The sequence below is a fragment of the Aedes aegypti genome, chromosome 2, assembly GCF_002204515.2.
Source record: "Aedes aegypti strain LVP_AGWG chromosome 2, AaegL5.0 Primary Assembly, whole genome shotgun sequence".
Classification (NCBI taxonomy): domain Eukaryota; kingdom Metazoa; phylum Arthropoda; class Insecta; order Diptera; family Culicidae; genus Aedes; species Aedes aegypti.
Window position 1 is genome coordinate 234,887,951 of NC_035108.1, and position 15,608 is coordinate 234,903,558.

At 37.4% G+C, this 15,608-nt stretch overlaps 1 long non-coding RNA gene across 1 annotated transcript; it reads right to left on the minus strand.

The window, feature by feature from the left end:
* Window positions 1–547: 547 nt before the first annotated feature.
* On the minus strand, window positions 548–964 carry LOC23687778. The gene is made up of 3 exons (XR_002499606.1): window positions 827–964; window positions 686–773; window positions 548–590 (listed from the first exon to the last, which is right to left on the minus strand). It is a non-coding gene; the product is annotated as an uncharacterized LOC23687778 (long non-coding RNA).
* Window positions 965–15,608: the final 14,644 nt, after the last annotated feature.

The window sequence follows — 15,608 nt, forward strand, 5'->3', positions numbered from 1 at the left end:
TACCTTCTGCATATTCTACAAATACCAAGCTGATAATTAGATCAGGTATTGTTATACCTAAAAAATACATGATGGATTTTCATATAAAAGTAATAATAATTCAAAACCTCCAGCAGTCCTCAATACCTTGTCACCTCCCCAGGGGAAAGGTGGCATGAGACGGAGACAAAGATTGGAAAGATGGAAGTAGTGATATTGGTCCCCACGACCCACATACCAATTCTGCCTACTAACCAGGTTCGAATTAGCGGAACCAGAGACAAAGAATCGAGTCACTTCGTATCAAAAGAAAAGGGATAAATTTTACATGCAAAAGAGTGGGTGTATTTATTAAAGGATTCTACTTACTATTTGTGTCCTTAAGTGCTATTGGTTTAGTACTTATCCTAGGGTTGGTATGCTGTCAGTGTTGTGAGTGTATCCCACGGCGGCAGCAGAAGGTCATTCGGAGCAAAAGGAGTCATGCTCACCGGCACCAGACCGGAATCTCCAGAACAGGCCAATGCAGCAGCCATGGTGGGATATCGCGTCACCTGACCGTTGGGCAAAGCGAATTACCGCCATCACCAATTTTGGATTGAGAGAAAGGCCTACACAGAACAAGATATGCGAACAAAGGCAGCACTATAATGGTCTATCTCAGCACTATTTGGGAATAGATTTAGTATTTTCGTCTACCGCTTACCGATCTCAGCAATCATTCTAATATTATTCCATCACCAACCTTACATCCAAAAATTCGTTATCATGGGAACCACCATTCTGGCTGTTAACTAATAAAATCGTATCAATTTCACTGATTTCTATGTTACTTCCAGGGTTATACCTTATGGTAATCTCAACACTTCACCAACTTCATTAATCACGCACTTCACCACCATCTAGCGTTTTGCTAGTCAGGCTAGGAATTATCTATTTGCACTGCCTGCTTGACGATCAACTAGCTACTGAATCCTAGAGTGATGATCGGAGATCAATTTATGATCCACCGGGAGTATTGGTGAGTGCCCTTCTATCACTCCGCGGGTGGTGATAAGGAGAATATAGCTGGACTCATGAGAGAATCTCCCTTATGACGGGTTACTGAAACCATTTTATGGTACTACTGCTATGAGAATGGTATGATTGACTTCTAGTTCTGGGTCCCGCTTTCCGAGACTCACTCTCTGCTGTGATAGATACCAATCTGTGAAATTAGAGCTGAGAACGGGTATGGACCGAACGGCGAATGTGAGCAAATAATGACCCATGATACTGCAGATGTTCTATTGTTCTGTTGGTTTTCTGTGTGTAGTGATTAACACATGGTAAGGGATGGAGTCTATACCTTTTATTTTGCACGCTAGACATATAGAGCTACAAGTTTGCTCTCGCGTAGCAAAATCGGTAATAGTGTACAGGTTACAACCTATCGAATACCAAAATGAAGTATTTTTAATTATTTTAAACATATTTTTTTTTTTTCAAATACCACTTTAATACCACAATGAGGTATTGACAACTGAACAATACCTAATTATGGTATGATACCAAAATATGGTATACATTGCGTGTTATTTGTTCCTCCTCTGGTATCTCGATACCTCTCTAACTCGATAGTCCCTTCAATATCGAGTAAGGGAGAGATGACTGTAATACAAAAATTTCCTCCAAGATTTATATTTGGTAAAATCTCACATTACGAATTTTACCATAAGACATCTTTGGCAATATACTAACGTTAAACTTCTGCAGTTGTAGCACAATAGTTAGTCCCTCCAAAAAGTTTGTTAGGAATTTCTGCAAGTAGGAAGAAATTGTTTTTTACATGAATGGTATAGGTAAAGGTGAAAAAGGTATAAATGCTTTCAGTAAAAATTCCATACTTTTTAACGTAAATTGATTTGGAATAAAAAAAAACGGATAAAAATTAACAAAAAAAAAAATTGTAAATCTTATAAAAACCAACTAAGCTTTACTGTGAAGTACACCGTGTCAAGAATTTCGTCAAAAAGATTCAGAAATTCTACGTTGAACCTTAATTTTTCCGACAATAATTTAGTATTTTTCCCAGATTTAATTTAAGCTGAAATTATCAAACAATAAAAAATGGCTTTCCAAATCGAATATTGACATCGTATGATTTGTAGAGTAATTTGTAAAGAAATTCCTAAAAATAATAGGTATTGCTGGAGTAGTTTTTGAATGAAATTTGGGGAGTGGATAGATTCCTTGATATTATTTCTGGAAGAATCCCTGATTTAATATTCGGAAAAAATATGGAGTGATTTGTTAAACCTGAAAGAATACTTGGCGAAATTACTAAAGATATTTTTCGAGATGTTCGAGAATGAATTTGAAAAATTCTATAGTAATTGTGTTGAAAAATGTCTTCTAAAAATCCCCACAAGATTCGCTAATGCAGTTTAAAGTAACAAAATCCCTAGAAAATACTTGGATAGATCTCTGGTGAATTTTTTGGACGAATCGTAGGACGACATTCCAGAGAAACAATAATATAATTCTCCGACATAATCCCTATACAAATCACTCGTGATTTTTTTTTTAAGTTTTCACGGAAGAATTTATGATAGGATACGTACATTTTACTAGAAACTTTGAACGAAAGTTTTAGTTTTGAAAATTTTTCTTAGTTATTTTTGAAGAAATTTTCCAAAGAGAACTTTGAAGGAATGCGAGGAGTTTGAATTGATTTTTAGATTGATTCAATGAAACACTTAGAAAATTTTCTGTGAAAAAATGCAAATAGATCTGTGGAGAACTTCTTTGAGAAATCTCGAAAAATATTTTCCCAATTGAATCTTATTTAATTGTTCAAGAAAATCTTGTGAAATATTAGGAGGAATCCTAAGAGTAACCTGGATAAATCAACCCTGGAAAATTTTTGCAATGATTTTTTCAAGCAATCCTTGAAGAATTTCTAAGAGATCTGCTGAAAGATTTGTTTAAGAAATATGAAGAGAAACTTTAGGAAGAATCTCAAAGGCAACGTTGGAAAAACTGTTGGTGTAGAATTCGTGGAAAGAATCCTTGATTGATGATCTTGAAGACGGTTTTGATGATTATTTAATTATTAATGAACAACTGCCTGCTGTTTAAACTAACAATTAGAATTTCATTCATGAAGAAATCTCCGATACCTGAAAAATTTACAGAAGAATAACAAAGGGATATTCCTCATATGTTCTTTGGAAGAATTCTTGACGTTTTTTTTATTGGATTTGACTAAAAATGAACATTTTCCGTAGTGAAAATTGAAATTTACAAGTATCATTGTGCAGCGATATGAGACAAAATCACAAACAAATAAATCAATACAAATCTTTGCAAATCACAAAGTTTGTGAAAATAGTGATTATTGTGACCGACATTACTTTTGTAAACCAAGATTTGCCCCCTAGGCACCCTCCATAAAAAAAATCCTAGCTACGCCAATGGATGCGAAGATTTCCAACACTTGTAGCAACCACGGGCGGACAATCAAGCTCAAGCTCAATCTTGTAAGCAAACCATGATTGTCAGACATATCTTTGACATACATATGTTTTGAATATTCCACTATCATATCATAAGAAGAAAATTGTTTATTTTTTAGATATAAACTCTCAAGCATTATTTAGCTTGTATTGAAAAGAAAGATTGTATCGTGAAAAAGACTAAATTTTTCAATCCAATTGGGAAATAAATAGGCAATGAGAAATAACAAATAAAGATAACTGAGAGATTAAGATATATCTCGCATAACTTGTGATCTCGCACTAAAATCCATTGGTAATCGAGTGTGTAGCTTGTTGTTACCGAGCAAATGGATTTACCCGTTATTCAACAATGCTAGAACAATTACGAGAAGATCCTCCTTTATCTCCCAATGGTAATAGTTTTTATCCTGGCCCATACATTTGCATAGAAACAAGGAGCTACACACTCGGTTATCAAAGGCTTTTAGGGCGAGATCACAAGTTATGCGAGATATATTTTAAAATAATCACAAAGATTCAAAGATTGAATTAGTATTATGGTTATTTATAATGTTTTTTTAACTACAGTCAACTCTGCATAATTCGATATTGAAGGGACCATCAAGTTAGGGAGGTATCGAATTACAGAACACACAAAGCCATTTCAACTGCGATCCTTGGAACCATCGAAGTAAAAATGAAACCAATTTTTACTATGGTTCTCTAACTCTATTTCGAGATCCGAAATATCTAGAAAGGGAGTGTTGACTGTATTAAAAGCCAACCTATACACTACAGAAAAGTTTATATTACATGTGACGTAAATTTCATATAGGGTAAAATACTCTACGTAAAACATGAAATGACGCAAGTTATATAATATTTGCCTTAAAAATGAGTCATTCTTATGAAATTACATCTAGTGCAAATGAGTATTCTTGTGATATGACGGCATATGCACATATGGCGTGTTAATTCACATGATTTTTTTCAAAGTGCACATATTACATAAGGCCTAGTTATATATAATTTGAATATAATGCATTGCAATCCTACTATCTTTCTTTATAAGTTTTGATCTTCTTGCCAAAATGTTGAAGAGCACATAAATCCCAAATTTTCAGCAATAACTTTATATTTTTAAAGAGATAGAAGTTTTCAAAAATATTTCAAAAAATATGCAATTAGAAAAGCTCTTATTTATAGCATAGTGAAATTTTTAGTCGTAACGTAACATCTAACAAACATCCTGATAAAAAAAAATATCGCATTTCTACGGAGAACTTCAAATTATCTGGTAATAGAAAAACACATTCGTTCTAGCTAATGCATACTCGACCCATGCAACGTTACTTTATATAATACACTATTCTTGCTTTCGGTTTGTACAGTTCAACCTTGTCATACTGGAACTTGTATTATTACGAAAGAACGCCGAAGCACGGAAAGAACGATTTTAGTAAAGCAGAAAAAAGACGACAGCATCAGAATTTAAATAACAGGTTTTATTTTTTTCCTTCTGAACCTTTTTATTTTGTTCCTTCTCTGGATTGTGCTGTCGCTGGTGAACGGTTTGAAAAAAAATTCTTCGGTTACTTTTCGGAATCGCTTTGAAGTGACTTAAGCCTCACCGAACTGAGGAGCGTCTAAGTCAAAAAGTCTCACCGGCGCAAAAAAAAACGCTGCACCAAAACCGAAGGATTGGATGCTTGCGGCTTGAATAACCAGTACTCGGGCATCGTCACTGTTGTTGGCGATGGTTTGGACACGCTGGATGCACACACAACACACCACATGCCGACATACCTACTCTATATTAGACTTGTTCTGAAAATAATTTAAGTTGAATCCATAAATAAATATTGAAGTATGATACTTTTTATCTCAAAAGCCAAGCTGTCTCATATTCCGAAAACTCGCCTTTCATACAGCGATTTGGTTGAAATATTTTGCTGAAAGATGTAATCGAATTTTTCTGGAAATGTTAGTCAATTGTAACTCAATTTGAATGTCTTTTATGCTATTTTATATTTCAGGCGTTGTATGAATGTAAAACGTACATTCAGTAAACATACAGAGTACGATTTAAGATCTTAAGTACAACATTGCATACGATTTACTTAGGCAATTTAATTTAATACATTTACTCTAGCATTATAAAAAAAATGAACAACAATAAAACAAAAATGTGATGTCTCCACGTCAAAAAAAGTGACATTACTTTGCATCCCAAGAGAATATTACATATGAATTGTCTTTACATTTACGCAACTTGAGGTAAATACCCTTACTTACTTATTTGGCTTTACATCAATTATCTTGATAAAGCCTCGCCAACAATATTTCGCCAATTCCCTCGGTTCATGGCCGCTTCTCTCCATCCTCGACTGTGACCCACGCTCTCCAGGTCCTGGTGTACCTGGTCAATCCACCTAGCTCGCTGCGCCCCACGCCTTCTTGTTCCGACCGGATTCGTGGCGAACACCATCTTTACAGGGTTGTTGTCCGGCATTCTTACAACATGCCCTGCCCAGCGTATCCTTCCAGCTTTAGCTACCTTCACGATACTGGGTTCGCCGTAGAGTTGAGCGAGCTCGTGGTTCATCCTTCGCCGCCACACGCCGTTCTCCTGCACGCCGCCGAAGATCGTCCTTAGCACTCGGCGTTCGAAAACCCCAAGAGCTTGTAAGTCCTCCTCGAGCATAGTCCACGCCTCATGCCCATAGAGGACTACCGGTCTTATGAGCGTTTTGTACATCGTGCATTTGGTGCGGGGGCGAATTTTTCTTGACCGCAGTTTCTTCTGGAGCCCATAGTAGGCACGACTTCCGCTGATGATGCGCCTTCGTATTTCCCGACTAACATTGTTGTCAGCCGTCAACAAGGATCCGAGGTAGACGAACTCGTCCACCACCTCGAAGGTATCTCCGTCTATCGTAACACTGCTTCCTAGGCGGGCCCTGTCGCGCTCAGTTCCGCCAACCAGCATGTACTTTGTTTTCGACGCATTCACCATTAGCCCGACTCTTGTTGCTTCGCGTTTCAGGCGGGTGAACAAATCTGCCACCGTTTCAAATTTTCTCCCAATAATATCCATGTCGTCCGCGAAGCAAACAAATTGTCCGGATCTCGTGAAAATCGTGCCTCGACTGTTAAGTCCGGCTCTCCGCATGACACCTTCAAGCGCAATATTGAACAACAGGCACGAAAGTCCGTCGCCCTGTCGTAGTCCCCGCCGAGACTCGAACGAACTGGAGTGTTCGCCCGAGATCTTCACGCAGTTTTGCACACCGTCCATCGTTGCTCTGATCAATCTTGTGAGCTTCCCGGGAAAGCTGTTCTCGTCCATGATTTTCCATAGCTCTATGCGGTCGATACTATCGTATGCCGCCTTGAAATCGATGAACAGGTGGTGCGTAGGGACCTGGTACTCACGGCATTTCTGGAGGATTTGCCGCACGGAAAAGATCTGGTCCGTTGTCGAGCGGCCGTCGATGAAACCTGCTTGATAACTTCCCACGAACTCGTTTGCTATAGGTGATAGACGACGGAAGAGAATCTGGGATAGCACTTTATAGGCGGCGTTTAGGATGGTGATTGCACGATAATTTTCACACTCCAGTTTGTCGCCCTTTTTGTAGATAGGGCATATAACGCCTTGCTTCCACTCCTCCGGTAGCTGTTCCGTTTCCCAGATTCTGACTGTCAGCCGATGCAGACAAGCGGCCAACCTGTCCGGGCCCATCTTGATGAGTTCGGCTCCGATACCATCCTTGCCAGCGGCCTTGTTGTTCTTGAGCTGTTGAATGGCATCCTTAACTTCACCCATCGTGGGAGCTGGTTGATTTCCGCTGTCCGCTGTGCTGACGTAGCCATCGCCTTCGCTGTCCTGACCTTCTGTGCCTGTGTTCTCTGCGCCATTCAGATGTTCATCGTAGTGCTGCTTCCACCTTTCGATCACCTCGCGTCCGTCCGTCAAGATGCTCCCATCCTTATCCCGGCACATCTCAGCTCGCGGCACGAAGCCTTTGCGGGATGTGTTGAGCTTCTGATAGAACTTCCGCGTTTCTTGAGAACGGTACAGCAACTCCATCTCTTGACATTCCACCTCTTCCAGGCGGCGCTTTTTGTCCCGGAATAGGCGGGTTTGCTGTTTCCGCTTCAGTCTGTATCGTTCCACGTTTTGCCGCGTACCATGCTGCAGCATTGCAGCCCGCGCTGCATTCTTCTCCTCTAAAACCTCCTGGCACTCCTCGTCGAACCAATCGTTTCCTGAGCTCCGTTCCACATATCCGACAACGCTTTCGGCAGCGTCGTTAATGGCTGCTTTGACTGTTCTCCAGCAGTCCTCAAGAGGGGCCCTATCGAGCTCGCCCTCATCCGGCAACGCTGCCTCAAGATGCTGCGCGTACGCATTGGCGACATCCGGTTGTTTCAGCCGCTCGAGATTGTACCGGGGCGGGCGTCGGTACCGTACGTTGTTAACGACGGATAGTTTTGGGCGCAGTTTCACCATCACCAGGTAGTGGTCGGAGTCAATGTTAGCGCCACGATAGGTTCTGACGTCGGTTATGTCGGAGAAGTGCCGTCCATCGATCAAAACGTGGTCGATTTGCGATTCTGTCTGCTGAGGTGTACCGATACGGTAGGCTGTGCTGGAAATAGGTGCTACGAATGGCCATGTTCTTGGAGGCGGCAAAATCTATCAGTCGTAGGCCGTTCTCGTTCGTCAGCCGGTGGGCGCTGAACTTTCCAATCGTCGGTCTGAACTCCTCCTCCTGGCCAACCTGAGCGTTCAAATCTCCTATGATGATCTTGACGTCGTGGCTTGGGCAGCGGTCGTACTCGCGTTCCAGCTGCGCGTAAAATGCGTCCTTGTCATCATCAGTGCTTCCGGAGTGTGGGCTATGCACGTTGATTATGCTGAAGTTAAAGAATCGGCCTTTGATTCTTAACTTGCACATTCGTTCATTGATCGGCCACCACCCGATCACGCGCCTTTGCATATCACCCATCACTATAAAAGCTGTTCCCAGCTCACGTGTGTTGCCGCAGCTCTGGTAGATGGTATGATTACCTCTAAACGTTCGCACCAATGCTCCTGTCCAGCACACCTCCTGCAGCGCTACGATGTCGAAACCGCGGGTCTTCAGTACATCGGAGAGTATGCGAGTACTTCCAATGAAGTTGAGAGATTTGCAGTTCCACGTACCGAGTTTCCAATCGCTAGTCCATTTTCGTCGCTGTGGTCTTTGCCGATTGTTCCGGTCCGTATTCTCTCGTTGACGTTCCTGTGCTGATGTGTTTTTACGGTTGGCTTGCAGGGCCTGACACCAACCCCCTAGATTTCCGGAGGACCATTCCCCCTAAATTTTCGGAGGGCCATAGTGCGCAGTTTAGCTTAGAGTCCTTCTCTGGCACTCGGACGATGATCAGCCGCCCCTGACATGGGGAACAGACGCTGTTGTGAGCCGCTCCTAACATGGAGTACAGACGCTCCAGGTTTGCAAAAGCAAACCCCCCCCTTCCCTGTCAGCATACGACCAAAGTTCCCACCGGGGGTTGGTTACCCGATCTTCCCCAAGGTTACTCGTACCCCGGCCAGTACCACGAGGAGGTAGGGATAGGAGTTGCTGGGCAAGAGGCTAAGGACCGCACAAAGGGGTCTATTTTATTCCTGCAGGTACGCGAGGTACCAATGGTACGCCATGCCCAGCCATTTACCGCGCCGAGAGGTAAATACCCCTAATATCTGAAAATGATCGTGAATGTTTCCTTAGCTCTTCTACAAAACCTTTTAATAATTTATGCCGAGGAAATTAAAAGTGAACAGACAGGATAAATTACATCTATTCCATTCTTTGTCCATTCATTGAATTTAAGTTTTGTGTAATACCATAATTTGTTGCGTACAAAAGTATAAAACAAATAGAAAATTGTAAACACTGAGCCGGTCGGAGAAAACTGTTATCAACATCAGAATAATTTCATAGGCACGGTGAACGAAAAGGGACAGATAAATCGTATGCTAGATTAAATCCAATAACGACGAAATTCATATCGCTGAAGTCTAAGTAGAAAATAATTGTAATATTGGTTGTTATACATTGTTCTCTTTCTAATCTCGGGTACCGTAGAATGGGGGGAAGTTGATCACTTTTGAGCGATTATGCTCTGTAACTCTTAGTAGGATGCGTGTAATGTCATCCAAATATTTTTAAAACCTGTACTGGTTGGATGTTTATTGAATTATACAAACGAAATTTTGATGAAATGTTCTCGTAATGACAAACAAATATTTAGAAATCAAAAATTGGAGTTTTTGATCCCGGGGTGAAGTTGATCAATTATTGTGAAAGGTTTCCTAAAATAAATAAATATGCTATTCACTAAATTTGGGGTCACTGAATATGAATCAAGTCTCAAAAATCTTACGACTTGTTGATATATCGGTCAGATTTAGATTTCAATGTTAAGAATTTCAGAATACACCACATTAAACGCCTGATGGTATGCAATTTTCTTTGAAATTAGCAACTCGCTTACAAAATATACATTTTTTTTCTCGGAAAATGAGTTTTTATCCACAATGCTAATTGAAAACTGGATTCACGGAACATATCTGGAATGTATGAAACAGTTTATTTTAATTATGTCTTCATATAGCCTTGACGATTATCGATTATTTGGAGAAAAACCCTTCAACAGTTCATCAAACATTTTCAAATAGCCTGTTTTTCCGTGGTATGATTATCTTCAATGTCAAATCGAATTTAGGAACATCAAGAGCAGCTGTCAGGTTATGCGACACCACAGAAATTGTGCTAATTGAAATCGAATTACAGCTCAATTGACAGTTTATACATGTGGTTATGTGAATGATCAATTTCTCCCCACTGATCAACTACACCCCGAATTACGGTAACTAAGAACTGAGTAAATGAAAACCTGAATTTAGTACTATACCATTTAATTCCAGTAATATACGAGTAATACTTAATGCGAGTATCTGTCAAAGAATACAATTTGTAGTGGAATTAAATGGTATAGTACTAAGTTCGGTTTTTCATTTATTTATTTATTGGCATTTTTTATTTATTTGTCGTCAATCAATAGTAGACCGTTTCATTACACACTAATTTTACATGTTTTTCTTATTTTTAACAGGAATTATAAAGGAACATTTTATGCTGCAATGTTTTATAAACGAGTTTACAATCATCGAATTGACTTGAAATATCGCTTCAATTTGGTTTTTGTCGTTGTGAAGTCAATACTAGCGCAATGTTTATTATATGTTGCCATCATCTGATTAAGAGGCCCATGTTTGGCATAGTTAGTACGATGATGGCACATAAGGAATATATTCCGGTTTCGCAGTTGTCGGAAGGGTGCATAAAAATTTAGTTTTGCTAAGAGTTCTGCGGAGTCAATACGATGTGAAACAATATCATTTACGAAGGACACCATTGCGAATTCACGACGCACTTTTAGAGTTTGTATGTTGATAAGCATGCAGCGGGCTTTATAAGAAGGTAGAGGAAATCTTGTCCAACCTAATTTACGTAGGGCAAACAGTAGGAATTGTTTTTGTACTGATTCTATCCGTTCTTCATGTGTTATTGAAAAAGGAGACCAAACTACACTACAATATTCAAGTATTGACCTTACATATGCAGTATATAACGTTTTAATTGTGTACGGGTCATGGAAACTATAACTAAACCGTTTTATGAATCCAAGCATGTTATTTGCTCTGTTGATGATTGTATTATAATGATCAATGAATGTTAGTTTTGAATCTAAGATGACACCTAAGTCTCTGACTCTGTCACATTTTACCACTGGCTGATTTCCTAGGGTGATTGTAACGTTTGGTGTGTCTCGTTTTCTACTAAAAGCTATTAAGTTACATTTTTTTTACATTCAGTTGCAGCAGGGATTTATTACACCAGGTGTAGAAGTCTTTTATTTCATTTTGGAATATATTTATGTCCTCTTTATTAATAATTTCTAAATAAAGTTTCATATCATCAGCATAAATCAGAACTTTTATGTGTTTAAGGATCAAAGAGATGTCTTTGACAAACAGTATGAAGAGAAGAGGGCCCAAATGGGAACCTTGAGGGACTCCAGAGGTGACTTGAATGGGATTCGATTTACTTCCTTTGAATCTAACTATTTGTTGACGGTTGGTTAAGAAGGACTCAATCCATTTCAGAAGATTAGACTCTATTCCTAGTTTTTGTAATTTGAATAGTAGCATAGGTATATCAACGCGGTCAAATGCTTTACTGAAGTCAGTATGAAGTGCCTGTACATGGTGACCATTATCCATTGCAGTGAGTGTGTAATTGACAAATTCTATTAGATTTGTATTTGTTGAACGTCCTTTAAAGAATCCATGTTGAGCATTTGTTATTCTGCTTTTAATTTGATTGAATAGTTTTTCATTAATGATTGCTTCGAATAGTTAAGGAATACAAGAAATAATGGCAATACCACGATAATTCCTTATGTCAGATTTTTTTCAATTTTTAAAGATGGTATGAGCTTTTCCATGATTTTGGAAAAATACCAGACTCTAATGACATGTTAAAAAGCCAAAACAATGGAGTTGTAAGTTCTACAGCTAAGCTCTTCATGAATAATGGTGGAATTCCATCTGGTCCAGACCCTTTTGAAACATCTGAGCAATTCCACCGATTTTAATTTAATTTTTGTATTTTTTGAATCGCCTGAAAATTTGCATACAGATTCTTTATGACTAAAAATGCCATTTTGCACTTTCAGACCGCCATTTTGAACCTCGCCTTATTTTTGAGAAGGGCGTATCGGAAAATGCATAGCAAATCTTTAAAAAACTGTAACTCGAAAACGGTTTGTCCGATCGATTTGAGATCTTCTACAAAGTTGTAGGTATTGCTTAGGACTATATGGAGAAAAATATGCACGGTAAAAAAAGTTACAGATTATTTTTTATTTCAAAAACAAAATTTTAAAATCGATTTTCTCCAGAAACGCATTTTTGATATTTTTTATTTTTGAATATGTTTTAGGGGACAACTTATGTGATTTATTGCACAATGTTTCAAAATGGACAAAAAATGGACAAAAAAGTTATGATTTTATAAAAAATTACAGATTTTGAAAAAAAATCGAAATAGAGAAAAACAATAATTTTTTATGTGATTATTTGAAAGTACAGAAAAATTGCAAACGAAAAGTACTTAAGTAATTTTTTTCTAGGTTGCATCAATTTCGAGATATACTCATATTTATATAAAATTTTCAAATAAAAAAAAGTAAAATAGGCCCTTTTCAAACATATTTCGTGTTTCTCCATTCCAGAAATATTTTATTTTGATTGAGTGAATCGTAGCTGAATTGTTTATTGTTTGATCAAAACCTATATACTAAAGTATTTAAAAAAGTATGCACGGTAAAAAAAATATAAACGAAATTATCAAATGAAAATCTGAAGTTCATTGTTCTTAAAAACCGCAAAATTGATGTTTTCAATTTTTGCAGCATATTGTTTGTAATTTCTTGCACAATGCCTCGAAACGGAAAATTTTTGGATAAAAAATAAATTATTTAAAAAAAAAAATAAAACGAATTTATGTAAAACGATATTTTTGGTGCGTTTTTTTGAGTACAGAAAAATAACTATATATTTTTAATATGAAAAATTTGTATCGTAAAATACTCAAGTAAAATTTAGCTGAGATGCATCATTTCCAAGATATACACGGTAAATCTAAACGTGGCATTAAAAATGTGATTTTATCACAACGGTGTACCTTTGGTCTCCAGGGCTAAGCCCGGCTAATGGGTAAAGCCCTCTCATCGCGGCAAGATCGTACAACCATAGAGAAGGTGTTTTTTTTTTTAAGCATCGTTTTTCTTTTATTCATTTACCATGTCCAAATGTATGGGTATGGGAAAAACGTGTTTGTTCATCATACCTACTAACACAGGCAAAAGTGATGAAAACCCTTGTGGAGCCTGTTTAGTAGAATGCCTGTAAATATACAAAAAGATGAGTAGTACTGTTCCTTTCAATTCTACTATTTCAACCTCAACTGTAAAGCCGTCTTCAGTGTTGTGTACTTGACTTGACTTGGTTTGTGTTGTTGAAATCAAAATAAAATTTTCCGGAATGGAGAAACACGAAATATATTTGAAAAGGGCCTATTTTTCTTTTTTTATTTGATAATTTTATATATTAGGGGGGTCTGTAGCCTTGAGGTTACGCTTCCGCTTCATAAGCGGAAGGTCATGGGTTCGATTCCCAGCCCCTCCACAAAAAACCCTTCCAGCCACCAGAAGACGCCTCACGGAGGACCGTGCTTTGGGGAGCACCTCCATCCTCCGTCAGTATCAGATGGTGACTGAGACAAACTGACCCTCTTCGCAGGCCTCACTAACAGCAGAGCTCTCTCCTACGTGCTCGGTGTGAGAGTAAAAGAGTAGGAGAGAGTGAAAGTAAGATGTAAATATATATATAAGTTGAAAATAGATCTGTATCGATAAAGAAGAAGCTACAGATCAACTGATTCCGGCACAGTAGTGGCCACGAGCACAGAGTGCCTTAAAAAAAAAATATGTAAGTATGAGTATATCTCGAAATTGATGCAACCTAGAAAAATTTTACTTAAGTACTCTTCCAATGCATTTTCTGTACTATCAAATAAATACATAAAAAAAAATATTGTTTTCCTTTATTCCGATTTTTTTTAAATTTGTAATATTTTATAAAATTATAACTTTTTTGTCCATAATTCTTCCATTATGAAACATTGTGCAATAAATCACACCTAAAACATGTCCAAAAATAATAAAAATCACAGATGCATTTTCATAGAAAATAGATTTTATTTTTCTTTATTAAAAAAATCTGTCATTATTTTTTACCGTGCATATTTTCTTCCAAATAGTCCTAAACAATACCTACAACAACCGCAAAATATATCCAAAAATTAAAAACATCAATGTTGCGGTTTTAAAGAACTATTAGCTTCAAATTTTCATTTGAAAATATCGTTTATATTTTTTACCGTGCACTCTTTTTTCAATACTTAAGCATAAATGTTTTGATCAAACGATAAACGATTCAGCTACGATTCGCTCAATCAAAATATTTTTTTCTGGAATGGAGAAACATGAAATATGCTTGAAAAGGGCCTATTTTTCTTTTTTATTTGAAAATTTTATATAAATATGAGTATATCTCGAAATTGATGCAACCTAGAAAAAATTTACCTAAGTACTTTTTGATTGCAAGTTTTCTGTACTTTCAAATAATCACATAAAAAATTATTGTTTTCCTCTATTTAGATTTTTTTTCAAAATCTGTAATTTTTTAAAAAATCATAACTTTTTTGTCCATTTTGAAACATTGTGCAATAAATCACATAAGTTGTCCCCTAAAACATATCCAAAAATAAAATATATCAAAAATGCGTTTCTGGAGAAAATCGATTTTAAAATTTTGTTTTTGAAATAAAAAATAATCTGTAACTTTTTTTACCGTGCATATTTTTCTCCATATAGTCCTAAGCAATACCTACAACTTTGTAGAAGATCTCAAATCGATCGGACAAACCGTTTTCGAGTTACAGTTTTTTAAAGATTTGCCATGCATTTTCTGATACGCCCTTCTCAAAAATAAGGCGAGGTTCAAAATGGCGGTCTGAAAGTGCATAATGGCATTTTTGGTCATAAAGAATCTGTATGCAAATTTTCAGGCGATTCAAAATATACAAAAATAATCGGGTTTGCGAAACGGCGTGGAACCGCTCATCTAACTTATTCAAGCCTTCCATGACGTCCTTTACGTTGATATGACTGATTTCAATGTCTCTAGTATATTCTGGTAAGAAATCAAAGTAATTGCAATCGCGGTCTTCGTCATCAAAAGTAGTATAGATTTCTTGAAAGAAAAATGCAAAAAGATTGCAAATTTTCTCGGAGCTACCACAAACGTTTTTGTCAAGATGCATTATCGAGGGAAAATTATCTGACTTCAGTTTTGTATTGACGTAATTAAAGATTTTTTTTGGGCAAGATTTCATTTCATTTTCAGTTTTTAAGTTGTAATCCTCATATGCGTTATCTATGGCTTGATTAAGTAGATCACAAATTGAT